This window comes from Schistocerca americana, chromosome 5 (genome assembly GCF_021461395.2).
Source record: "Schistocerca americana isolate TAMUIC-IGC-003095 chromosome 5, iqSchAmer2.1, whole genome shotgun sequence".
NCBI lineage: Eukaryota > Metazoa > Arthropoda > Insecta > Orthoptera > Acrididae > Schistocerca > Schistocerca americana.
The window spans coordinates 597,725,200-597,751,537 of record NC_060123.1 but is presented as its reverse complement, the minus strand read 5'-3'; the positions used below and the strand labels follow the sequence as shown (position 1 = coordinate 597,751,537).

General features: G+C 40.9%; 1 protein-coding gene across 1 annotated transcript in view; it reads left to right on the top strand.

Moving 5' to 3' along the window:
* The window catches only part of LOC124616573 (hemicentin-1-like), a 294,411-nt gene that overhangs the window by 147,553 nt on the left and 120,520 nt on the right, over positions 1–26,338 (top strand). The window lies entirely within an intron of this gene.

Below are 26,338 nucleotides of genomic sequence, written 5' to 3'. Positions count from 1 at the left end.
CCAGAACACATAGACCGCTAGGTTCAATATTTCTCACCACTCTCGTCGTGTATGTGCTTAGATGGGTCTTAATATACTACTGATCAAAAGTATCTGGACACCTGTTAGTGGACAATAATTAGAGAGTTCACATTCTTCACCTTTATGACGGCTCCAGCTGTGCTGGGGACAATTTCAATAAATTGAAGCCCATTCTTAAGAGCTGAAAGCAGCATTGTTATTTATTTATTTGTTTCCAGAGTGAGACGAGAGACGAGATACTGGCAGAAGTAAAGCTGTGAGGACCGGGCATGAGTCGTGCTTCGGTAGCTCAGATGGTAGAGCACTTGCTCGCGAAAGGCAAAGGTCCCGAGTTCGAGTCTCGGTCGGGCACACAGTTTTAATCAACCAGGAAATTTCGTTTTATTTATTTGTTATTCGCATTAGAATCTGTTATTTGGAAAGCGAACATTGGCCATGAAACGGCCTTGCCGCAGTGGATACACCTTGTTCCCGTCAGACCACCGAAGTTAGGCGCTAACGGGCGTGGCCGGCACTCGGATGGGTGACCATCCACGCAACCATGCGCTGTTGCCATCTTTTGGGGTGCACTCAGCCTCGTGATGCCAATTGAGGAGCTACTCGACCGAATAGTGGCGGGTCTAGTCAAAGGAAAGCATCATAACGACCGGGAGAGCTGTGCCCCTGTCCGCGACGCGCGGGGTAGCCGTGGGGTCTCAGGCGTATTGTCACCGTTCTCGCGGCTACCCCCGTCGGAAATTCGGGAAATTCGAGTCCTCCCTCGGGCATGGCTGTATGCGTTGCCCTTAGCATAAGTTAGTTTAAGTTACGTTAAGCAGTGTGTAAGCTTAGGGACCGATGACCTCGATGACCTCCGCAGTTTGGTCCCATAAGATCCTACCGCAAATTTCGAAATTTTCCTCCGACCCGCATCCTCAACTGATGACGACACGGCAGTCCGATGGTCCCGATGGGCCACTTGCGGCCTGAAAACGGAGTGCTTAACATTGGCCATGCAGTCACATTTTTGTGAACAGTAATATTCAGGGCTATTCTAAATGATGGGCCCATTTTCAAAACTTCGTATTTATTCAAGTACAAATCCAAAATGAACAAGCTTTATACCAATGAAAACAGGAAGTTTCAAAGTTTTTTTTCATAATGCTTGACATAAATTTAATAAATTTAATTATTTGTAATTAATTAGTTTTTAATAATTATTTGATAATTAGAAATGTGTTAAATGTTATAAATGTTCAACGTGGGCACCGTTGCCTGCAAAGGAAATTGACGTGGTAGCCAAACTCGTCCCACACACGTGAAAGCGTGTCTGCTGTTACTGAGTGCACGGCAGCAGTGATCCGGTTCCGCAGATCGTTCAGACTGGTCGGTAGAGGCGGGACGTAAACAGCTTCCTTCACATAACTCTGTAAGAAATAGTCGCGGAGTGTGAGATCAGGAGATCTCGGTGGCCAGAAGTGCAGAGCCAGATCCTCAAGTCCCCTGCCACCGATCCAGCATTGAGGAAAAGCTTCGTACGTCAAGGTGCCAATGAGGCAGAGCTCCATCCTGTTGGAAAATGAAGTCCGGGGAATCTTCCATAACTTGAGGGAACAACCATTATTCAAACAAGTCCAGGTACGTGATTCCCGTTACAGTTAATTCCGCAAAGAAAATGGTCAGTAAACCTTTGTACAGGATACGGCACAGAACACGTTGATCTTCGATGAGTCTCTTTCGTGTTGTAATGGTGAATGTGAAGTTTCCAAACCCCATATCTGAACATTGTGTCTATTGAAGTTTCCACTAAGGTGGATCGTCGCTTCATCTGTGTTAGCACATAACCACAAGATTCGGGACTCTTCTCTTTGTCATTGGTGTTGAGAGCCTGCACTACTTTGTAATCGGTAGGCTTCTACAGCAAACGCCGTCTCACAACTTTCCATACGGTTGGTTGGGATTTTCCAAGATCTCGACTGGCTTTGTTTGTAGACTTCCTGGGACTGCGCACAAAACTTTCTCTAATTCGTCGGACATTAACCTCTAACACACGTGGTCGGCCTATGCTTTTTCCTTTGTGCACATTCCCAGTCTGTTGCCTAAACCAACGGCAAATGCTGTTGTGAGCTGGTGGTTGAATACCGAATTTGGTACGAAATGCCCGCGACTCACTTTTCGCGAACTCAAGAACGCAGAAAACCTTGTGCTCCACAGTCGTCATTTCACTCACAACTGACAGTGAAACGGAATGACGGTTCTATTGCCGCGCGAACTCTACCGGACATTTCTGAAATCATCTCCATCCGCCCGCAAAAAAATTTGGAAGTTCCTGTTTCCATTGGTTTAAATTTTGTTCATTTTGGATTCGCACTTGAATACATACGAATTTTTCAAAATGTGTCCACCATTTAGAATAATCGTGTATATATGTTCTTCTTGTTGTCTTCAGTCCAGAGATTGGTTTGATGCAGCTCTGCATGCAACTCTATCCCGTGCAAGGTTCTTCATCTCCGAGTAACTACTGCTACATACATCCTTCTGAATTTGCTTACTGCATTCATGTTGTGGTCTCCTTCTACGATTTTTACCCTCCAGATTCCCTCCAGTACTAAATTTGTGATCCCTTGATGCCTTAGAATGTGTCCCACCAATCGATCCCTTCTTTTAGTCAGGTTGTGCCACAAATTCCTCGTCTTCCCAAATCTGTTCAGTACCTCCTCATTAATTATGTGATCTAACCATCTAATCTTCAACATTCTTCTGTAGCACCACATTTCGAAAACTTCTGCTCACTTCTTTCTAAACTATTTATCGCCCATGTTACACTTTGTTGTGTAACGACGTAAGTTTTGTATAAATGATTTTCTTTTGACATATGACCATGTGCAGACTTCGTCACCTACGTCAGTTACAACACGCTTCAAAATTATTTAAATTCTTTTTAAAATTGTGTCTGAATGGTTCTTGAACGAAACTGTAATTAAAACTTCATCATTTGAGTCGTATGCGCAGTCCAGTTGGTTTGCGCAAACTTTTTTCAATTTAGATGTCGATTGTTTCTTCCCAGAAATTATATTAATGCAAGTTATCTGCTTTAATAAATTTTAGAGCCACATTGAATAAACTTTCAAGACTCAAACTCGCGATGAACGTTGTCGAAATTAATAATCTTGTCAAATAAATAAGTAATTCATTAAGATAATTCTTCATAAATAAATTCTCGGAACACGTATTTAAACTTTAGTAGCATCCACTAGTTTATTATCTTCCTACATATAGACGTGAACCTGAGCCTTGACAAGATAGGACTGAACATTTACAACATGATTAAACTTTCTATGACGTCATTGTTGTAGAAACATTACAAATTCTTATTTTTTCAGTTTTTAGAATCACGACGCAACACTCGGTTTCAGGATCTTCTGTTGCTCTTCGGCTGTCGACCCGCGACGTATAGTGGCCAGCAATTTTCTCTCTGGTCCCGGCAGTGAAGATGCTGTCTCCGTTCGTTGCGCCGCCCTCTCCGTACATGAAACATAAAAAATAAATACAAAACTTTAGATAATTCACAAATATTACAAAAATACATAAACAAAACACTAAATTAAACTTATATTCACCTGCAAACTGGGTTGACACTGGTGGATGGGTGACGCTTCAATTTCGCGTCCCACTACAACTTCTATACATGGCTACACTCCATATAAACGCTTTCAGAAAAGACTTCCTGACACTTAAATCTATGCTCGAGGTTAACAAATTTCTCTTCTTCAGACACGCTTTCCTTGCCATTGCCAGTCTACATTTTATATCCTGTCTGCTTCGGCCATCATCAGTTTTTTTGCTCCCCAAATAGCAAAACTCATCTACTACTTTAAGTGTTCATTTCCTAATCTAATTTCTTCAGCATCACCCGATTTAATTCGACACATTCCATTAACCTCTTTTTGCTTTTGTTGATGTTCATCCTATGTCCTCCTTTCGAGGCACTGTCCATTCCTTTCAACTGCTCTTCCAGGTTCTTTTCTGACAGAATTACAATGTCACCGGCAAACCTCAAAGTTTTTATTTCTTCTCCATGGATCTTAATTCCTACTCAACATTTTTCTTTTGTTTCCTTTACTGCTTGCTTAATACACAGATTGAATTACAGCGGGGATAGGCTACAACCCTGTCTCACTCACCAACCACTGCTTCCCTTTTATGCCCCTCGACTCTTTTAACTGCCATCTGGTTCTTGTACAAATTGTAAATAGTCTTTCACTCCCTTTATTTGACCCCTGTCACCTTCCAATTTGAAAGAGAGTATTCCAGTCAACTTTGTCTCGACTATTAGACCATATTCAATATCTAGAACTAAGTTGCATCAACACATAGGTGTGTAAAAATAGCACAGCGACAATTTTTTAAGTCATATATATATAGGTTATGAGAATACTCACAGGGTCTATCATATAACCAAAACGCTTTTCCAACGAACAGTTGTGATAGCTACGTAAGACAACACTTACACCTCGGCTAGTACTATTAAATGGATGATGTTAATCGTAGTTGTTGTGCTGTATGTATGTCTGAGAGTAATACGGCAAAGTAGATAAATTTAATGTCTTCTTATTACGAGTGTGGATCAATACCTAAACGTATTGTTATGTCGCTATCACAACTCATTAGCTATTTGATTATTCCTCTGAATAATCATACTTTCTCAAAATCGATATATAAAAATCTTCTTAATTTTTCATGCTGTGTAATCCGCATAAGCACGTGTGACAATGGAACTAGCTTCTGAGACTGCCATAAAGCAAACAATGGTGAGAAATTCAGCCAGTTATGCAATCATAATGTCATTTAGAAGATGCACAGTGGCAGAGGTTCCACAACGAACAGAATCAGTAATAATATGTTTGTTCAGTTTGCCACAATTAGGTTTAATACTGTCAATTTATTACACGCATTGCTAATTTTTGCAGAGCACGACCTGAAATTAGTTCATCACGAAGCGGAAAGGTGGGTGGTGAGCTGACAAAGTCTGCATACAGTTTAACGAGACTTTTCATACCGCGTAGCGCTGATCACGCAGTATTGTTTGTCTGTCCCTAGCTTTGTTTTGCTCGCATTATGGTGGTGACTGGCGATGCAGGAGTGTGTTGTGGAGGGGGATGGGGGGAGGGGGGAGGACGCGGTCAGGATTGAGGGGGGGGGGGGGGGGGGGCTCCGCAGTTTGCGCAGACTGGCCGGCCTGGCGTCTATGTGAGTGTGTGTGTGTGTGTTTAGCTGGCTGCTTGTCTGGATAGCGCACAGTTCCAGGTTGCATCTTCGTTGGTTTGAATTTCTCTTCTCCCCAATTCTGTTCAGTACCTTCTCATTAGTTATGTGATCTAACCACTTGATCCTCAGCATTTTTCTGTAGTACCACATTTCGTAAGCTTCTATTCCCTTCTTGTCTAAACTATTTATCGTCGATATTTCACTTCCATACATTGCTATACTCCCTACGAATACTTTCAGAAACGACTTCTTGACACGTAAATCTATACTCGATGTCAACAAGTTTCTTTTCTTCATAAAAGCTTCCTTTGCCATAGCCAGTCTAGATTATATATGCTATCTACTTTGGCCATTATCAGTTATTTTGCTCCCCAAATAGCAAAACTCACCTACTGCTTTAAGTGTCTAATTTCCTAATCTAATTCCCCCATCATCATCTGATTTAATTCGGCTACATCCCATGATCCTCCTTTGTTGATGGTCATCTTATATCCACTTTGAAGACACAGTCTATTCCGTTCAACTGTTGTTCCAAGTCCTTTGCTGTCGCTGACAGAATTACAATGTCATGCTAACGCAAAAATTTTTATTTCTTCTCCATTGATTTTAATTCATACTCCAGTTTTTTCTTTTGTTTCCTTTACTGCTCTCTCAATATTCAGATTGAATATCATCGGGATAGGCTACAACCCTGTCTTACTCCCTTCTCAACCACTGCTTCCATTTCATGCCCCACGACTCTTGTAATTTCCATCTGGTTTATGTACAAATTGTAAATAGCCTTTCAATCCCTGTTGTTTACCCCTGACACCTTATTTGTTTCTGGTACATAGAATATTAAAAAATATGGGAATTCTACAAAATACAACTGCTACAATTATTATCTGACACTACGAAACTCCAATTTAAATCAAATATATCTTAACTAGTAATCCAGCTATTAATACTACCTCAGTGCCACAGATACTGTTCTGTTCATGGTCATTTATCAGGGTGCATATAAACTATTCATATTTGTTTCCGCTGCCGGATCCACCATCACAATGCGTCGGTCAACAGTCATTATCTGCTGGATGACTTAGGCTTGGCGCAGAACTTCAGCAGCGTTTCCGCTTTGCAAGCAACTGCACGTTTCACTTGTACCAACGCAATGTACATCTTTCAAAAACCATTTCATTAAGAGGCCGTCGACTTCAACTGTCTTGTCTCCACCTGCAGAGTGCCTCCTATAGCCGGGATGGCGGCATACTCTCGTGCCTTGTGAAGTCTTCCTTGGCCTTCGTAGATACCGCGGCTGCAGTATCGTCAGAGATGCGCCACTTTGACTCGTTCCTCAGTGCTCCTTTGGGGACCGGCGTCCTTAAGGCCTGACGACCGTTACCCGCTGCACCATATGGCAGTCCCATAGTGTGTGCTCTGGAACGCCCAGACTGTGGCAGGAACAGGTATCAGTAGTCTGCCTTCCGATTTTGTCCAGTACGTAACATACGGGCTATGACCAGTCAGGTGATGAATCAGTCCATTCGACGGCTGCTGAAATTCCATTTTTAGAGTCTTCCTGATGTTAGAGTGAAATTCGTATGTCTTTCTTCCGGTGCCTCAACAGTACCGTTCATCTTGCTATTGTTGCAATACGCCATCTTGTATTAACTTCTTTGTATTTTTTTGATGGGTATTGAAAACCCATGAAGTGAATGTCGCACACGAAATCTACTTTATTTGAAATGATAACTGGTTTCAGGTAACAGTTACTTGCTACAAATGATGTAAATGCTGACTGTGTCAATTTCTAAGCTGTAACAGCTTAATGCTGTATGTATGGAATGTATGTATGTATGGATGTAATATATGGAAGTGAAACATGGACGATAACCAGTTTGGACAAGAAGAGAATACAAGCTTTCGAAATGTGGTGCTACAGAAGAATGCAGAAGATAAGGTGGGTAGATCACGTAACTAATGAGGAGGTATTGAATAGGATTGGGGAGAAGAGAAGTTTGTGGCACAACTTGACTAGAAGAAGGGATCGGTTGGTAGGACATGTTTTGAGGCATCAAAGGATCACAAATTTAGCATTGGAGGGCAGCGTGGAGGGTAAAAATCGTAGAGGGAGACCAAGAGATCAATACACTAAGCAGATTCAGAAGGATGTAGGTTGCAGTAGGTACTGGGAGATGAAGAAGCTTGCACCGGATAGAGTAGCATGGAGAGCTGCATCAAACCAGTCTCAGGACTGAAGACCACAACAACAACAACAGCTTAATGCCTTTGATTTATGACCATCGTTCAATTTCACTGGCCACGAATAATGAAAAGGTGTTTTTAATTATATCATGTACAGAAGTTGTCATTTTAAGAAAGATTTTAGCTATGTGTGAAGCCGTAATGGACCCAACACTAATCAAGACTGTTTTATGGCCTGAAGATGGCTAGATTCTTAGCTAGTAATTAGTTCAAATAAAGAAGATGTCATGTGTGGTCTTGACTTCATGACTAATATAAATAAAAAATTTGCAACCGATCACGTATCTCCTGTCTCACAACATCAACAAACTCTGAGTTCTAACTATCCTTCGTACTTCAATTTCAGTCTTTCTTCAACCAATAAAGTAATCCCCTTTTCCTTATTTTCATATCCAGTGGACATAGAGTTAGATCATCTTTCAGGGTAGTGCAGGAGGCGCCCATTAATCTGTGTAGAACCCCTGGTTGAACTCCTTTGACTAACGAAAGTGGCTTCATGAGATGCAATCAATGAGCCCAAACCCTCACGCCATATCCAACGACTAATGCTAATAAAGATGAGTGGTATGCTCTGATTGTTTTCAAAGAAATTCGAAATTTACAATTTTCGATGGTTAAAATTTTGTTCATCTGCCTGTCTCCTCTAGATGGTATGCAAAGTTACGGATTTCGTACATGAGTATCCCTAGAAACCTCGATACCACACATCTTTACTGTGTTTCTCGTAAAAGTTATATTACTTAATTTTATATTTGGATTTCCTGCTAGGTTCCCTTGCAGCAAGAGATACGCGGTTCTATGAGGTTCTAGTGACAATCTGACACTTCTACACCATCCCCCAAACTCTTGAACCGCTGCGTTATATTTTTCTTCTATAGTTCTGGAGTCATAGCTTACAACGAACACCATCCCATCTGCAAACGCTACCTGTGCGCTTGCGTTTCCGCAGTCTTGTGGCGTCTGTAGTACTGGTTACAATCCTGTATACCAAAACTCTGGACCACACACTCATCCCTGCGGACATACTTTTGTCATGGTCTTCGTTATTTTGTTTCCTGATCATATTAAAGTTTTATGTCTACGGCGGGTATAGATTATGAGGCAGCTGTACACCGCCTGTGAACTCACCAGCTCCTTAGGGAGGCCAAAGAAAGATGGTGTCCATTGAGTATCGAAAGCACCAGTAGCATCGATCATCATCGGCGGAACACACGCAAAATCAGTATCTTTCGCTATGTACATCGACTTTTAATTTATGTCTTCAGTTGCCTCTTCTGAGCCAATGCTCGCGAGGGCTTATCCCTTGTAGTAGTTTGTGAACTTAGTCTTCTGCACAATAATTTTTCAAATGTTTTACCAAGAACGTTCAGAAGACAGAGTCTGTAGTATTTTGGTATCATCGCTTCCTTGTCTTCTTCTTTACTGATAACAGCTTCCACAGTGCAGGGACCGTTCCTTGCAAATGACAATCGTTGTACATTTCACACAGGTAGATCCCTATTTGGTGACGTAAGATTTGCATTACTTCCGCAGGATTCCCATCCAGTCCAGGAGATATGTTTCTTTTCCGGTCTCACAATTATTTACCTAAGTTCTCCTTTACGCTGGAGTAAACAGGCGTGTTGTTTCTAGAGGTTTCCCAAAACATGCTTTGTAATTTACGCTGATCTTCTCTATGGTCTTCTTCTTCGTTAGTGGTGTCGGGTGTTTGACTCTGGGGTCTGGAGCAAAGTCGACTACCTAATCCATCCCAAAGTTGTTCCGTTGTTTTCAGGTAGATACTCTGGGCAGACCAGTCCATTTCGAGAACGTTATCATCCAAAAATCACTGCCTCACAGATTCTGGGTTCTGACAGGAGACAATAATAACGTCCGAATTATTCCTCTTCTGAAAGATCACAATGCTGTAACGTCTGTTCATATCCTTCCGCACATAGCATTTTCTCAGACGCAATAAGGGGACCACAGCTAACCTTGAGAAAAGCCACCTTACAACCCCAAAAACACAACCTCCTCCATACATCACTGTTCACACTACATATGATGCCGGGTAAAGTTCACTGTTCAGGTTCGTCGCTGTTTACACCAGCTCAAGCGTTGTTTAGCAATAACTACTTAAATACGTGACTTATGAGGAGTTTCTCAGCTGTTGTAACTCTTCATTTTAACCCCTTACTCACAGTCACTGTGCTCGCTCGACTTGTGGTAGCACCCTGGAACTCATGAGCGATTCCCTCTGCTGGTTTCGTGTTGTATTTACATCCACCCTCGACTATGCTCGACGGTTATTGTTGATGAGTACATGAAGACTGCCTGGTCTTGTACTTGCTTTGGTTGGTCCTACGCGTTTTCACTTCACAATCACATCACTAACAGTCGGCTTGGGCGACTTTCGAAGGTCGCTGACGGATTTGTTACTTAGGTGACATTCAGTCACCGCTCTACTATCGAAATCCCTGAAACCACTCTTCTGTTACTACTTCTCTGCTGGCAACAAAATAATCCCCTCCTCCTTTCCTTTTATACTGACAGATCCACCTCTCATGGTATATAGTGATCCATTCCTTACAACATCGGTGTATCCGAATACTTTTCATGAGGCAGTCTATAGTACTGTTCAAAATTTATTATATTCCCAAAATTACTGCCCCCCACCCCAACCACACCCCGCTACCCCGCTAATTTCGGTCCATTCCATGTGAAAGAGAAAATTGTGGAAGATTTCAGCTCAGTTGGGATATAGGGGATGGGAAATTCAAAATGTGGAAGTCCACAAACAGACAGAGCCATGAACTTTGCTAAATACTAGGTCTGCGTGACAGTTTGATTCATTATTTAATGCTAACAGGTTGCTTACTACGGTCCTCAAGACTGAATGCCTTCTGCTGTAAGAGGACACATTTGCTAGGTGACGTTACGAGTCAGTGATTTCAAGCCTTGTAGAGCGACAGCATAACGACCCGATCTGGTACGTTTAAAGAAGCAACTCGCATCATCCTACTTGTCTTTCATTTCCAAGGGAAGGTAGTGCTCGTAGCAAGTACAGTGAGTGTGTTTCCGGTATGAAATTTTGACTTATTAGTCGCATGAAGGCCCATCTCGAAGGGGAAACTTGACAAGAAGTCTACAACAAAGAACAACTTGAAAGATGGATGTAATATATTATTCACTGGCATCTTCAGAAAGCTAACAGCAGCGGACACAAATACACTTCCCACGTCCAACCACCCCCAAAATAAAAAAATTAGCAGCCCTGTGACAGACGCTACACAGACTAAGTAACACCCTACCCAACACAGAAAACTAGCAAAATGAGTTACGAACAGTACAACTAGTAGACAAAATCAATGATTACACATCCCGTATAGTTCAAGGACTGAACCACAAAATCGAAACACAACTAGGGAAAAATGGAAACAAGCAGAGAACACAAACATCACAGAATACAGACACTACAGTATACACAGAAAACCAAAGCAGTAACACTTATGACATGACTAACACAAAGAAATGGTACATTTCAACACACAATCACAAATCAACACATGCAGTAGCATATTGCTCACAGAACAAGAAACACATTCCAGTCACATCATCAGACAAACCAGATAAATATCAAGGAGCAGGAACATACTAGTTCGAGTGTCAAGAATGTGAATCAGTGTGTCTGAGAATGAAAGGCAGGAATTTAAAAACTAGGTTTAAAGAACATATAAGTAGCTGGAAGCATAAAAATACCTTTTGATACGACCGCTGAATCAACCGCACGGTTAACAGGTAATTAGGGTTGAGGCAAGGGCCAAGGCAGTTGCGGTCTGATTCATTTCACAGTTTTAATTTATGATCATATAGTTCACAAATACACTTTTGAAAGTATTTGCTTCGCGGCTGAAGGCCTCGAAAGAGATGCTTTAGAAGAAGTTCAATTTTGAAACGACATGAGGCATAGTTAAATTTACGAATAAGATAAATCGTATACATGTATGAGATCAGCATGCGTAGCGGCTAAAGGCCGTCCGATTAAATCATCAAAACTTCAAATATACCATGATGATTACTGAAGGCAGAAGGCCACAATGTTTTAAGATGCTAACAGGGCTGATTGCCCACAGGGTGCACAGAAAGAGATAAACAAACGCAATAAGATGGCTGAAGGCCGCATAATTAAATTCTGCAAATTAAGGAAATACATACTGTGACAGTCGGTAAAACAATACATTAAGTTTAAAGATTTCATTTTGGAAAACCAACGGCAAAAGGCCCACAATAACTTGTAAAATCTTCCAGAGGAAATTACAATAACCTCTCAAGAGCAGAAGGCGATAATGTTTGGAGTTGAAGGAAACTTTTAGAACGTGTTTCCAGGGCTGAAGGCCCACAACTAACCTTGCCAAATTAAAAGTATAAAATGTAGTTAAATTACAACAACATTAACACTGGCAAAAGGGCAATTAAGAAAACGGCACTCAAGAGCCTCCAGTGGATCGGTCTGCCCTCGTTCACTTAGGCGAGACTGGTGGTGAATCCAACTACACTTAATTCGTGCGAACCCAACCAAGGGACAGTCATGGACCTACCTACCAACCGCTTGCTTGCCACGACGGAGTACACGAGAACTCAAACACAAAAGGTTACGAACGTGATGATCAACAATGATGTATGTATTAGCTGTCAAAATTACACACCAAGCTGGACAGCGACAACAGGTGAGGAAAGGAAGATGCCTGAAATTACCTTAGTTGCCAGGGCAGGTAACCGGAACACTAACGGCCACAAGGCAGAAAATTCCGCTGGTGCACTCAAATTGTATTCAACCAATATAGTTAATTGCATGGCATGGCGGCTAAATTTCATTAATAGAAACATTCGGTGTTGCTCACAGGAAAACCTCCCCAACAGCGAACCACGGAACGAACCACCACAACATGAATGGATGTCACTTGGGTAGTTGAAACCACTACTCAACTTTAACGTCCTGGGTCGGTGAACCACGAAGCTCGTAGCGATCGGACAGCTCCACACACGCTCCGACACTGTGCAGAGACCGGCAACGGACCAAGCCGACTGTATCTCGAGGAGATAACTTCCCTGGTCCTCAGAAACCGACGGACCACCTCAGAATGCCGACAACATCTAAAATAGTCGTCAGTGGACATAACGCCAGCTACACACACGACCTGACAAACACTGCACGAAGACTTGAACGATACTCAACAGTAACTAAGCACGCACGGAGACAAATCGGGAGTCGATGCGCGCACACACAACCGACTCATGAACGATCGGCGATCCAAAACGCGTCGTCCGGTAGGACGGCCGACCAACGACCCACCAAGACCGTGGCCCGGCTCAAGTGATGCGTGGCGGCAATGGTCGAGCGAGCCATGTCGACGCAGACCTCGCTGCTGCTCCAATCCAACTGCACTAGTGCCGCATTGCAACTCCCCGACTGGCAGGTCAGGATTACGCTCCAGACGCGTTCCAGCTGACTGGCGACCCGAACTCGCGACCCCGAACTGAACTACGACAGACAACGACCGGGAAGTAATAGCAGTCGAGCAAAGATACTACGAGATGAGATATATCGATACGCGCTGCTAGCGCCGCTCACGGTCAGGCAAAGCAGCAACTCAGTGACAGTAGTAATTTAAATTAACGTAGTGAGGTGGGAATACGTTAAAAACAGCGTGTAAAATACATGATGGCGGGAACACGAGCCACGCACGGCTCACCTATGTGAAACACCTGATAAGACATAGGCATGAACCATAGAACGTGGAACACAACATGAGAATTAGTAGGGTGACCAAGCTCTTCACACTACCGTAAAATTTCCATATACAAAGAGCCTTTGGAATGAAAACGAAGGTAACTAATGAATAAATCAATATAAGCAATAAGTCACTGATCATGTTAGCCACTAAAACAGTAACAAACAGAGATCTAAAATATAACCACACTACAGAATAAATTGATCTCTCTCCCTCTCTGTCTGTCTTTCTATCTCTCTCTCTCTTTCTCTCTCTCTCTCTCTCTCTCTCTGTCTCTCTCTGTCTCTCTCTCTCTCTCTCACACACACACACACACACACACACAATAAATTAACAAATATAAAACCACGTATACACAGCACAACACAAACAAAAGTAGAAGCATATAGACACACGTCGACAGCTACACACGGTAAATATGCCGTTCTTGTGCTACGAAATTTGTTTCTAGCCCGAAAAACAACAGATTCAAATGGTTCAAATGGCTCAGAGCACTATGGGACTTAACTCCTGAGGTCATCAGTCCCCTAGAACTTAGAACTACTTAAACCTAACTAACATAAGGACACCACACACATCCATGCCCGAGGCAGGATTCGAACCTACGACCGTAGCAGTCGCGCGGTTCCGGACTGAGCGCCTAGAACCGCTAGACCACCGCGACCGGCAAGAAGAGATTAAATGGTTCAAATGGCTCTGAGCACTATGGGACTTAACATCTGTGGTCATCAGTCCCCGAGAACTTAGAACTACTTAAACCTAACTAACCTAAGGACATCACACACATCCATGCCCGAGGCAGGACTCGAACCTACGACCGTAGCAGTCGCGCGGTTCCGGACTGAGCGCCTAGAACCGCTAGACCACCGCGGCCGGCAACAAGAGATTAAATGGTTCAAATGGCTCTGAGCACTACGGGACTTAACATCTGTGGTCATCAGTCCCCGAGAACTTAGAACTACTTAAACCTAACTAACCTAAGGACATCACACACATCCATGCCCGAGGCAGGACTCGAACCTACGACCGTAGCAGTCGCGCGGTTCCGGACTGAGCGCCTAGAGCCGCATGACCACCGCGGCCGGCAACAAGAGATTACCAAGAGAACACGTAATATACTAACATACTTGTAAATTCTATATAATTCATTTCTTAGCTATATACATAAAGCAAACAGGTATTACAGATCACTGAATGTGGTTCAGAAATAGAAGACGCGAAAGTCTTAGGGCAAAAGCAGACTGTCTTTCATTTAGTTGCAAAGACGGAATGTACCTCTATGAATTTTGAAGCAACGAAGAAACGACGAGAAACAAAAAATGTGACGGTAATACGTTACTTCATACGTTTATCACGTTCTTGGATAGCTCTTTTCCTTTACAAAAACTGCAAGCAATGTGCAGTACTAATCGACAAATGTGGATAACACATAGAATTAGTACACCACGCAGAAGAAAAGTGGAGCAGTATCATATTATGAAGTACAGCCGTAGTCACACTGCAGAATATTCCGCAACGTGCTGAGGAATGTCATCGGAAAAGCTATCACAGTGCATTACATCAAGAAAATAAACGTCTGCAGAAGAAAACACACATGAGAGATTGTGAAAGAGGTATTAATACTAAACGTGGGTGGTCAATGTGTTGCTCCTCACCTGCATGAAAATAAAACTGTTTGTGATGTACCAGAAATATTTGATAATCGTTTCTTGTCAGTAGTCGTCAATTCAAATAAAAATCATATTGGTCTAGGAAAATGTGCGGAACTCTTCAAAGCTGGTGTTTCATGACAGATACATCACATGAGCTTAAGGAAACAAGGAATCAAATATTACCTCACTACAAAGTAAAGATTCCCGTAGGTGCTATGAGATTTCAAAAAAAAAAAAAAAAAAAAGGCTCTGAGCACTATGGGACTTAACATCTATGGTCATCAGTCCCCTAGAACTTTGAACTACTTAAACCTAACTAACCTAAGGAGGGCACACAACACCCAGTCATCACGAGGCAGAGAAAATCCCTGACCCCGCCGGAATCGAACCCGGGAACCCGGGCGTGGGAAGCGAGAACGCTACCGCACGACCACGAGCTGCGGACTATGAAATTTCAATTAAGATAACGAAGATCAGTGTACCATACATTAGTTCCGTACCAGTCACTTGTGCAGTATGCCAGTTTCCCGACATACTGAAATACTCGTTAGTGAAGCCGCTTTGCAGAAACGGTGAGAGAGAGAATTTAGAGAATTATCAGCCAATTTTCAGGCTACCAATGCTTCCAAAGTTCTTGAAAAAGCAATGTGTAGAAGAGTAGTGGTTCATCTCATTGCATATCATTTACTGTCATACTCCTAGTTTTGATTCGGGAAGACAGCATCCAAAGAAATACAATTTATTCTTTAGTGTGTTGGACACTATCCGAGCAACACGATACCTTGAGGATATCAAGTATTTTCTTTGATAATACTTCTGCATAAGACGGAACTTTATGGTATTAGGGAAAATACTGAACAATGGTTCACATCTGGAAAGTTGGAAGCAAAGATGCATCTCCAGTGTCAACATACGTGGATGAGGTTTGAACATGTCGAAGTTCACGTCAAGTAAAGAGTACCCCAGCGCTCTGTTCTGAATCCTTTTTCTTGTTGTGTATCAATGAATGCCACTAAACACAACATATGATTTAAAAAAAAATCTTGAAAGTATCACATTCAGGACCTTTCGGAGAAACTGCATGCTGCCTTGTTCTCTACAAGAATGGTGTCCACTGCCGCTGACACTGAAACTTGAAGACTTATTTACTTTACTTACCTCCACTCTAATGTGCCGTATCGTCATTTATTTTCGGAAAATTCTACGCATTCATGAAAAATATTCTTAGCTCAGGAAACGACGGTCACAATGATGTGTGGCGGGCCGTTGTTCGTGTGTCTCCGTATTCTAAATCTAGCGTGTAACAGGTATAACTGCAGATATCATTACAGATGGTATCTTAATATTTACACAGATTCTTGCGTCGGTTGTTTTCTACCTTTATCGAACAGCCTTCTGACATACGCGTCACAATCTTAAGGAGCCGATGTTTCCTGGGTAGTCGTCCTGCACTTTAGCGTTGCCTACATTTTCCACTAGCCCTATGAGGCACCTTTTGCGTCCACGCGTCCACACTTCAAATGGTTGAAATGGCTCCAAGCACTATGGGACTTAATAGCTGAGGTCATCAGTCCCCTAGACATAGAACTACTTAAACCTAACTAACCTAAGGACATGACACACATCCATGCCCGAGGCAGGATTCGAACCTGCGACCGTAGCAGCTGCGTGGCTCCGGACTGAAGCGCCTAGAACCGCTCGACCACAGCGGCCTGCCGTCCACACTTCAACACCTGACATGCTGCCCCGGGGAAAATAAACATTAATGGCTTGCTCTTGCCACGTGTATCTGGAGTTTCTAAGCAAACCAAGAAACATACGATTCGCAGTGTCTATAATTATTAGTCTGCAAGTGATGTAAATTCTGATGTAATGTTCTTCAGTTCACCGTCTTTACGCGCGAGTACATATATCTGCACTTATACCGGTTACACCATGAATACTCCACCATGGGGTTTGTTATTGACAACACTGATTAATTCAGAAGGAACTGCTACATTAATTCAGTGAATACTGGACTGTAAAACGATAGGCACTCGGGTAATACTTTCTTAAGCGTTGCAGATATATGTTCATTATGTTTCATTCTGAACTGCCTTTCAGAAGAAGTAAGAAATTGACTGATAAATGCGCCAAATATTCAAATCCAGTTTCCGTACAGGAACTCCTTACTGTCGTCGAGAATCTGTCTTTGTTATGTGTTATTTATATGTACACTCTCCCATAATTTTTAAATGTTTCATCAGTGTTTGTTTATAAATTTTCTAATCAGTGTTCCGTAAAATATGTTCCATGACCAAGCAGTTGTAGGTCGCATGGCCCCACAGAACATGATAGATAATTAAATAAATAAATAAAACGACTGGAAACAAATTGCGAACTATCAAATAAACGTTAATCGTTTTCTTTTGAAATATGCGGGTATTTTAATTATCTGTGTGTCAGAGTGCCATATTTGTTGTGGTGGATTTATTGGAAAAAAGCAAAACCCTGAAACAATAATTGAGAATTTGTAATACGGCAGGATCTGTGTCAACGTTGGACACAACTAAAAAAAATGCGAAGATAGACGTTCATAAACGAAAGTTTGAAGACATACTGCACCAGGTATTGATTTAAATATCGTTGCGCTTGAGGAAAATTAGAAATATTTTGTAACAACTGAAAAATCGTTTACGTTACGTGTCTCCTGAGTCTGTCGCCTTGATACCGTGATTTGTACTCAAAAACGAAAAAAGGCAAATGCACCGAATGCTAAGGTAGAAGAGCAGGACGAAAATATGGGATACTTTAATCAGGAATCTACCAAATACGAGATTTATCAGTAATTTGCTATTTTTAATAAAAGAAATCTAGTTTAGCGTTTTTCCCTTAAGTGGCGCTGTCTTTATGGCATTCCTTCATAGTGGCGTGAAAAAGAAGGTTTTTCCAACGCTTTAGACCCACTTGGTAAACTGAATGACACAAGAAGTCTCTGATGTGGCGGAGAGGTTCATAAAGCTCTTGGAGAACAACAATAACTTATTTACAAAAAAATAACCTGTAACGGTATATGTTTCAGGTTGTATCTACGTTTCACATTAAGTTTCCAGGCTATGAAATGGAAACTGCTTGTAAAACCGAATATTCAAATCAAAAAGTGGTATTCTCATCGTATTATCCTTCCAAGTTCTGTACATAGTAATATTGTAGATTCTGTTAATGTAGGTTATCCAGTAAGACTAATAATTAAGTTGAAAATAATAAAGATATCGGTTTGTCACCTACATCTGTAGAAAAAGATTTTGCGATAAACTAAATAAACGAGATCATTTTGCAATTTTCACGTTAAGGCCAAGGGGCACCCATTTCTGTTTTTCTGTTAAACCAGTATTACACAGGATTCATTTCTTCGTACACCATTTGGAATGTCCATCCCAGTGTTCAGAACTCTCACCTTCTAATTTCCAGCTTCTTTCACAACTTACTAAATTGTTATTTGCAGTTCCGAGTCATAAGATGTGGCTACGGCAGTTACTGCTGGGCACTGTGTGGAATTTGCAGACAGCACTTCATCGATGAAATTTGCACGGAAAAGAATTTCCTCTTCGTCCTAGTAACGTCCGCAAGCAATCTATTTACTCGTGAGGTTACAATCATTGATGACCAGGTATGCAGTTTGTGAGCCCTCTGCTATGGAGGAGCGGTGTTTTCCACGTATTTTTCCCTCACCCATTCTCCGGAGGACCCTTCATTCCTTACCTTATTAATTATCAACATTCTTCTGTAGCACCACATCTCAAATGCTTCGCCTCTTTTCTGTTTCGGTTTTCCCACAGTACCATGTCTCACTACCATTCAGTGCTGCGCTCCAGACGTACAGTCTCAGGAATTTGTTCCTCAAATTAAGGCTTATGTTTGATACTAGTCGACTCCTCTTGACCCAGAACGCCTTTCTTGCCAGTGCTACTTTTTATGTCCTCCTTGCTCCGTCCATCATGGGACATTTCGCTGCCTAGGTAGCAGAATTCCTTAACATCGTCTACTTCGCGAACCCCAATTCTGATGTAAAGTTTCTGCGGTTCTCACTTTTGCTACTTTTCATTAGTTTCGTCTTTCTTAGCTTTATTATCAGTCCGTATTCTGTACTTATTAGACTATTAATTCGACAGATCCTGTAATTATTCTTCACTTACACTCAGGATAGAAATGTCATCAGTGAATTTTAACATTTCTATACTTTCATCTTGAATATTAATCCCACTTTTGATGTTTTATTTCCGTCACGGCTTCTTCGATGTATAGAGTAAAGGCGAAAGACTATACATCCATGCCTTCCACCTTTCTTAATACGAGCACGTCGTTCTCTGTCTTCCAGTCATATTGTTCCCTCTTGGTTTTTGTACATATTATATACTGCCCGTCTTCCCGTATAGTTTAGCCCTGTTTTCCTCAGAATTTCTAACATCTTGCACCATTTAAATTGTCTAACGTTGTTTCCAGGTCAATAAATGCTATGAATATGTCTTGATTTTTCTTCAGACTTGCTTTCATTATCAGGCGCAACGTCAGAACTGAATCTCAGGTGCCTTTACCTTTCCTAAAGCCAAACTGATCGCTATCTAACATATCCTCCACTTTCATTTACATTCTTCTGTGTATTATTCTAATCAGCAACATTGATTCTTGAGCTGTTAAGGTAATTATGTCATAATTATCGCAATTGTCGTCTCTTGCAATCTTCGGAATTACGTAGGTGACATTTTTCAAAGAGTCTGACGGTATGTCGCCATTCTCATACATTCTACACTCCAACATGAACAGTCGTTTTGTTGCCATTTCCAAGAATAAGTGTAGAAATTTTGATATCCATTCTTCTTCAAATGGACTGCCTATGAGCTGTTCATTATTGGCTCAGAGATTCTTCTTGACTGATCTCTTAAACTTCAGTCTACACTTCATCATTAAGAAATTGTGATAAGTGTCTGTATCTGCTCCTGTGTATGCCTTAGCGCCTTAGAAACCAATATCTGATTTCGTAAACTCTGCCTGCCCATGACGTAATGTAACTGGAATATTCCCGAATCTCCATACCATTTCCATGCATACCTTCTCTTCTTGATTCTTGAACATAATATTCGCTCTTATCGGTTGTAATTTATTGCATAACTCAACTTAGTATTTCTTTTCTCTCATTCCTGCTCTCGAGTCCATACTCTTCCATAACCTTTTCTTCTACTCCTTCCCCTACAACCTCATTCCAATTTCCCGTGGGTCTTAGATATTCATTCTTTTTACGCGCTGAATTATCTCTCCGATAGCCCCATATAGTTTTCCCGTTTCTTCTTCTTCAGCTTGCGACGTTGGCATGTATACCTGAACTATCGTTGTCGGTGTTAGCTTGCTGTCGATTCTGATAAGAACAACCGTATCACTGAACTGTTCGCAGTAACACACTCTCTCTCCTGCCTTCCTTTTTGCAACAAATCCAACTCCCGTTATACCGTTTTCATTTTATCATGTCAGAAATAACAGACACCATGCACTCATATAATTAAGGGCACTTGTAGGGCCAAATTGGGGAAAAAATTTGAGTTTGATTTATTGCGTATTTTATTAGATTGATTCTTTGAGAATAACACCGCAAAGATTCGTAATCGAATGTTGGCTAAAAATATGTTTGTTTGGTCGTCTGCGCCTGCCACTTTCTCTCTTTCTATACGCTATAAATTTTTTGATCTTTAACATTTCCTTCTGACGATCGAAACGAACTGCATATGAGTTTATAACGCTGTGAGGAAGATTTTCTTTGCTTGTTCCTTTGTTTACAAACATGTTTTTAAATAGTATATGCTACAAAATTATTTCAGTTTTTAGTTTTGCATACATACGAGTATATCAATCTGTTTTGCTCGAAAAAGGTCGTAATAGTAGCAGAATATTCAAAAAAGTGAGAAAATGTCAAATTTCACGGCTAAAATTATTTCAGTTTTTAGTTTTGCATACATACGAGTATATCAATCTGTTTTGCTCGAAAAAGGTCGTAATAGTAGCAGAATATTCAAAAAAGTGAGAAAATGTCAAATTTCACGGCTAAAGGGTACAGATGCTGCTCCTGAGTGTGAAGAACTGTATTTGACAAAGTCACTGAGTTCACCGGAGAAGAAACTTACTGAAGGAAATGATAATGCTGTGTACAGTGCCAAAGACAGGTTTTCCAGTGGGTTTAGGTACCTAGCGAATCCTGAACTGGTGAAAAAAATGTGTACATGGAAAAAAATAGAATACGAATGAGAGCTAGAGTCACCTCATATAGATGTGTTGTTCAAAAACAGTATTTGTGTTCTCCACTGTTGTGAAGACAGCTGCATGTGATGCCTGTCTAGTGTGGAAAAGTGGAAATATGTGTAGGATAAAAAGCCTGCAGAGGGTAGGCTTCCATCCTGGTGCATTCAGACTGAAGATACTCAGAAGCATCGATGAAGTGTGACTGGACGAAGCTCAGGAAACAAAAATTGCAGAAGTCGGCTAGGCAAAGGAGGAAGGGGGAGGGATTAGCCCAGGAAGACGAGGAAAGGAATAAGGATTATTCCTATGAACAATATTAGTCACTAGAAGTATTGCAGTATTGTCATAAACTGAAATAAAAACCTTAAATGCGAACTGCTGTAAACTGAGTTTTTTGAGCTGTAATGTACCTTTCTTCAGGAACTATAAAATCTAACGAAATTTTCTGGCAGATTAAAACTGTGTGCCGGACCGAGACTCCAACTGGAGACCTTTGCCTTTCGCGGGCAAGGTTCGCAGGAGAGCTTCTGTGAAGTTTGCAAAATAGGAGACGAGGTACTGGCGGACGTATGGCTGTGAGGACCTGGCCTGACTCGTGCTTGGGTAGCTGAGATGGTAGAGCTCTTGCCCGTGGAAGACTAAGGTCCCGAGTTCGAGTCTCGGTCCGGCACACAGTTTTAATCTGCCTGGAAGTATCGTATCAGCGCACACTCCACTGCGGAAACACAATTAATAATGTAATTCAGGACCGTATATTTTATATTTCAATACGAAGTTAACAATTTCTTCTGCAGGGAACAGCACAGACGACCTATTTTGGTCATGTAAGGATTTAACAGATTTCGCTGCTACTGCTGATCAACGGAAATTTCTTTAGTAGAAGATTCTAAGAAACAAGAATAAAAAGTTTGTCTCTGTAGAAGTGGGAGGCTATAGCATTACGCTGTAACAACTTCACATGGCTGCAGATTTCTACTGCAAGTAATGGACAGTTCGAAGTTGGAGCTTGCGGAATCTGGGTAATGGGATAGATTTTCCTATAGTTCATATTTCATACCGGTTGTTTTTACCGTTACCAGTCTTCTTCGAGTATATTGTTTAACTTAAATGATTTTATTTACCTCACAATCGAAGGTTCTTCTATTGCACATCTTTCATCAGATGAGTGTAAAATATATGCGAGGTGTACCTTTGACAATGTTTCGTCCTTCGAAAGGTAATCAACAAGAGATATTCCCTTTGGACCCCAGAACGCACTATCAGTAACGATTTCAGAGTATGAAAATACGAAATAAGTTTACAGAATTACTATCTTCTACGTACTGCATTTATTCCTGTTCCACTCCTAGCGTTATGTAGCGGTAAGTTGTTAAGTTATGTGCATACACGGTAAAAAGAGGAAGAAAAAACATGGCCCCTGGAATTTCTAGAGGCCTTTTTAACTAGATGTCGAAGTAAAGAGATCTCCGGGTGAACCCATGTATCCTTTTGATTCATATCTTGCCTAATTACAACATGCCGGATACGAAGTCTCAGTAGAAGGAATAAGAAAATACTTCCCGGTTCGGAGTCCGTATGGAGCCTACTACATCAGACGCTTCAGATTTTGGTGAACTCTTGAACTCCTTCGAAATAAAAGCAAGGGCGATTGTTCTACTGAATTATTTCCAAAGTAAAATCATCCTGAGATGGCAGGCCGAACAAAAAAATTATTTTGCTTCTTACGTATATGCTATACTCATACATCTCTACTCATTCAATCTCTGATCGCCTGCGTTTTCTGTCTGTTCTGATCTGTAGCTGCAGTTTCGAAAAGTGCTCCACGTGAATCACTATCATGAAAAACGCTGCTATGATGGAATTCAACCACGCGTGTTCTAACTGTCGAAAATATAAACTGGACTAATATTTCTTAACCATATTTTTTTTAACTTAAGGTGGCAGTAAACATGTACAAACAACTGCTTTGAAAAGTTATATAAAACAAACAATTCCACAGATCAGCTAGAAATTTGAGTTGCGTTTAACTTAGAATTACAAAATTATTTTAATCAGTCTCACTTACTATTTTTCGAAATACACGTTTCAAAGACGGTACCTCCATCATCAGTTGGACTAATTGCAATTAATATGGCATAGATATGTCGTGGGCACTATGGCACTGTCCAACAACGGAAGACATAAAACCATTTTAGTACAAGGCGCAAATTTATGTTGGTGTCTTGATTGGAAACAGAAATATAAATTTAAATACCTGTGACCACTGAACTTGCGTCTGACTAGATTTACGACGCTTGAGACAGCTATACGTAACAGCATTGTGGGATGAAACTGCTACTGTATAAAATAACAGTTCAGCTGATGCTTTAATGCTATTCAAAAAGAAACCGTTCTATATCTCAATTAAAATTTGTAACTGTTATAAATACCACGTAAATTATAGGTTTTTTATGGATTTTCTCGTAATTAAACTAAGCAATACACACGCGGGGAAGAAAAACAAAATAAAAATCTTGTTCCACATTATATCTATGAAAAATTAACCCAAAGTAACTCACGTACTGTAAACACAGAAGCTGTCAATATAAATAAAACGAATGAAAATGATATAAGCTCCTATCGCTTATGTCAGCGTTCGTCACATACACATGTGGCATATAGTCCCACAACCTTTTTATTCATGTTATTTATGTTGACAGTTTCTGTGTTTTCAGCAAGTGAGTTATTTTTTCGTGAATTCTTAAGCCAGCTTTTTCGAGGATGTACAGCTATGTCGAAGGTACTTTTGTCGGCGGTATGTTTAACTTTGAAATGTATACTGAAGTCAACTTTAACCACTTGTACTAAATGATACAGTCGATGGAGAGTATGATGTTATGTAAAAACTTCTATGAGACTGTGATCAAGCAACAAATAGAATTGTGACAGATTCTGAGATATATTCGAAGGAGCATTGTGTCTGCCAAGAAAGGTGAAACGCAAACTTGTGAAAAGACGGAAAAACCCTCCTGAAGTGAATCGAGTAATGAACAGAGGCGAATGCATTGCTTGTCAACTTTTGTTTTGTTTCTCTCTGGTCCGTAAGATGAATGCTCCAGCGCCTGCCACTTTCTCTCTTTCTATACGCTATAAATTTTTTGATCTTTAACATTTCCTTCTGACGATCGAAACGAACTGCATATGAGTTTATAACGCTGTGAGGAAGATTTTCTTTGCTTGTTCCTTTGTTTACAAACATGTTTTTAAATAGTGTATGCTACAAAATTATTTCAGTTTTTAGTTTTGCATACATACGAGTATATCAATCTGTTTTGCTCGAAAAAGGTCGTAATAGTAGCAGAATATTCAAAAAAGTGAGAAAATGTCAAATTTCACGGCTAAAATTATTTCAGTTTTTAGTTTTGCATACATACGAGTATATCAATCTGTTTTGCTCGAAAAAGGTCGTAATAGTAGCAGAATATTCAAAAAAGTGAGAAAATGTCAAATTTCACGGCTAAAGGGTACAGATGCTGCTCCTGAGTGTGAAGAACTGTATTTGACAAAGTCACTGAGTTCACCGGAGAAGAAACTTACTGAAGGAAATGATAATGCTGTGTACAGTGCCAAAGACAGGTTTTCCAGTGGGTTTAGGTACCTAGCGAATCCTGAACTGGTGAAAAAAATGTGTACATGGAAAAAAATAGAATACGAATGAGAGCTAGAGTCACCTCATATAGATGTGTTGTTCAAAAACAGTATTTGTGTTCTCCACTGTTGTGAAGACAGCTGCATGTGATGCCTGTCTAGTGTGGAAAAGTGGAAATATGTGTAGGATAAAAAGCCTGCAGAGGGTAGGCTTCCATCCTGGTGCATTCAGACTGAAGATACTCAGAAGCATCGATGAAGTGTGACTGGACGAAGCTCAGGAAACAAAAATTGCAGAAGTCGGCTAGGCAAAGGAGGAAGGGGGAGGGATTAGCCCAGGAAGACGAGGAAAGGAATAAGGATTATTCCTATGAACAATATTAGTCACTAGAAGTATTGCAGTATTGTCATAAACTGAAATAAAAACCTTAAATGCGAACTGCTGTAAACTGAGTTTTTTGAGCTGTAATGTACCTTTCTTCAGGAACTATAAAATCTAACGAAATTTTCTGGCAGATTAAAACTGTGTGCCGGACCGAGACTCCAACTGGAGACCTTTGCCTTTCGCGGGCAAGGTTCGCAGGAGAGCTTCTGTGAAGTTTGCAAAATAGGAGACGAGGTACTGGCGGACGTATGGCTGTGAGGACCTGGCCTGACTCGTGCTTGGGTAGCTGAGATGGTAGAGCTCTTGCCCGTGGAAGACTAAGGTCCCGAGTTCGAGTCTCGGTCCGGCACACAGTTTTAATCTGCCTGGAAGTATCGTATCAGCGCACACTCCACTGCGGAAACACAATTAATAATTTAATTCAGGACCGTATATTTTATATTTCAATACGAAGTTAACAATTTCTTCTGCAGGGAACAGCACAGACGACCTATTTTGGTCATGTAAGGATTTAACAGATTTCGCTGCTACTGCTGATCAACGGAAATTTCTTTAGTAGAAGATTCTAAGAAACAAGAATAAAAAGTTTGTCTCTGTAGAAGTGGGAGGCTATAGCATTACGCTGTAACAACTTCACATGGCTGCAGATTTCTACTGCAAGTAATGGACAGTTCGAAGTTGGAGCTTGCGGAATCTGGGTAATGGGATAGATTTTCCTATAGTTCATATTTCATACCGGTTGTTTTTACCGTTACCAGTCTTCTTCGAGTATATTGTTTAACTTAAATGATTTTATTTACCTCACAATCGAAGGTTCTTCTATTGCACATCTTTCATCAGATGAGTGTAAAATATATGCGAGGTGTACCTTTGACAATGTTTCGTCCTTCGAAAGGTAATCAACAAGAGATATTCCCTTTGGACCCCAGAACGCACTATCAGTAACGATTTCAGAGTATGAAAATACGAAATAAGTTTACAGAATTACTATCTTCTACGTACTGCATTTATTCCTGTTCCACTCCTAGCGTTATGTAGCGGTAAGTTGTTAAGTTATGTGCATACACGGTAAAAAGAGGAAGAAAAAACATGGCCCCTGGAATTTCTAGAGGCCTTTTTAACTA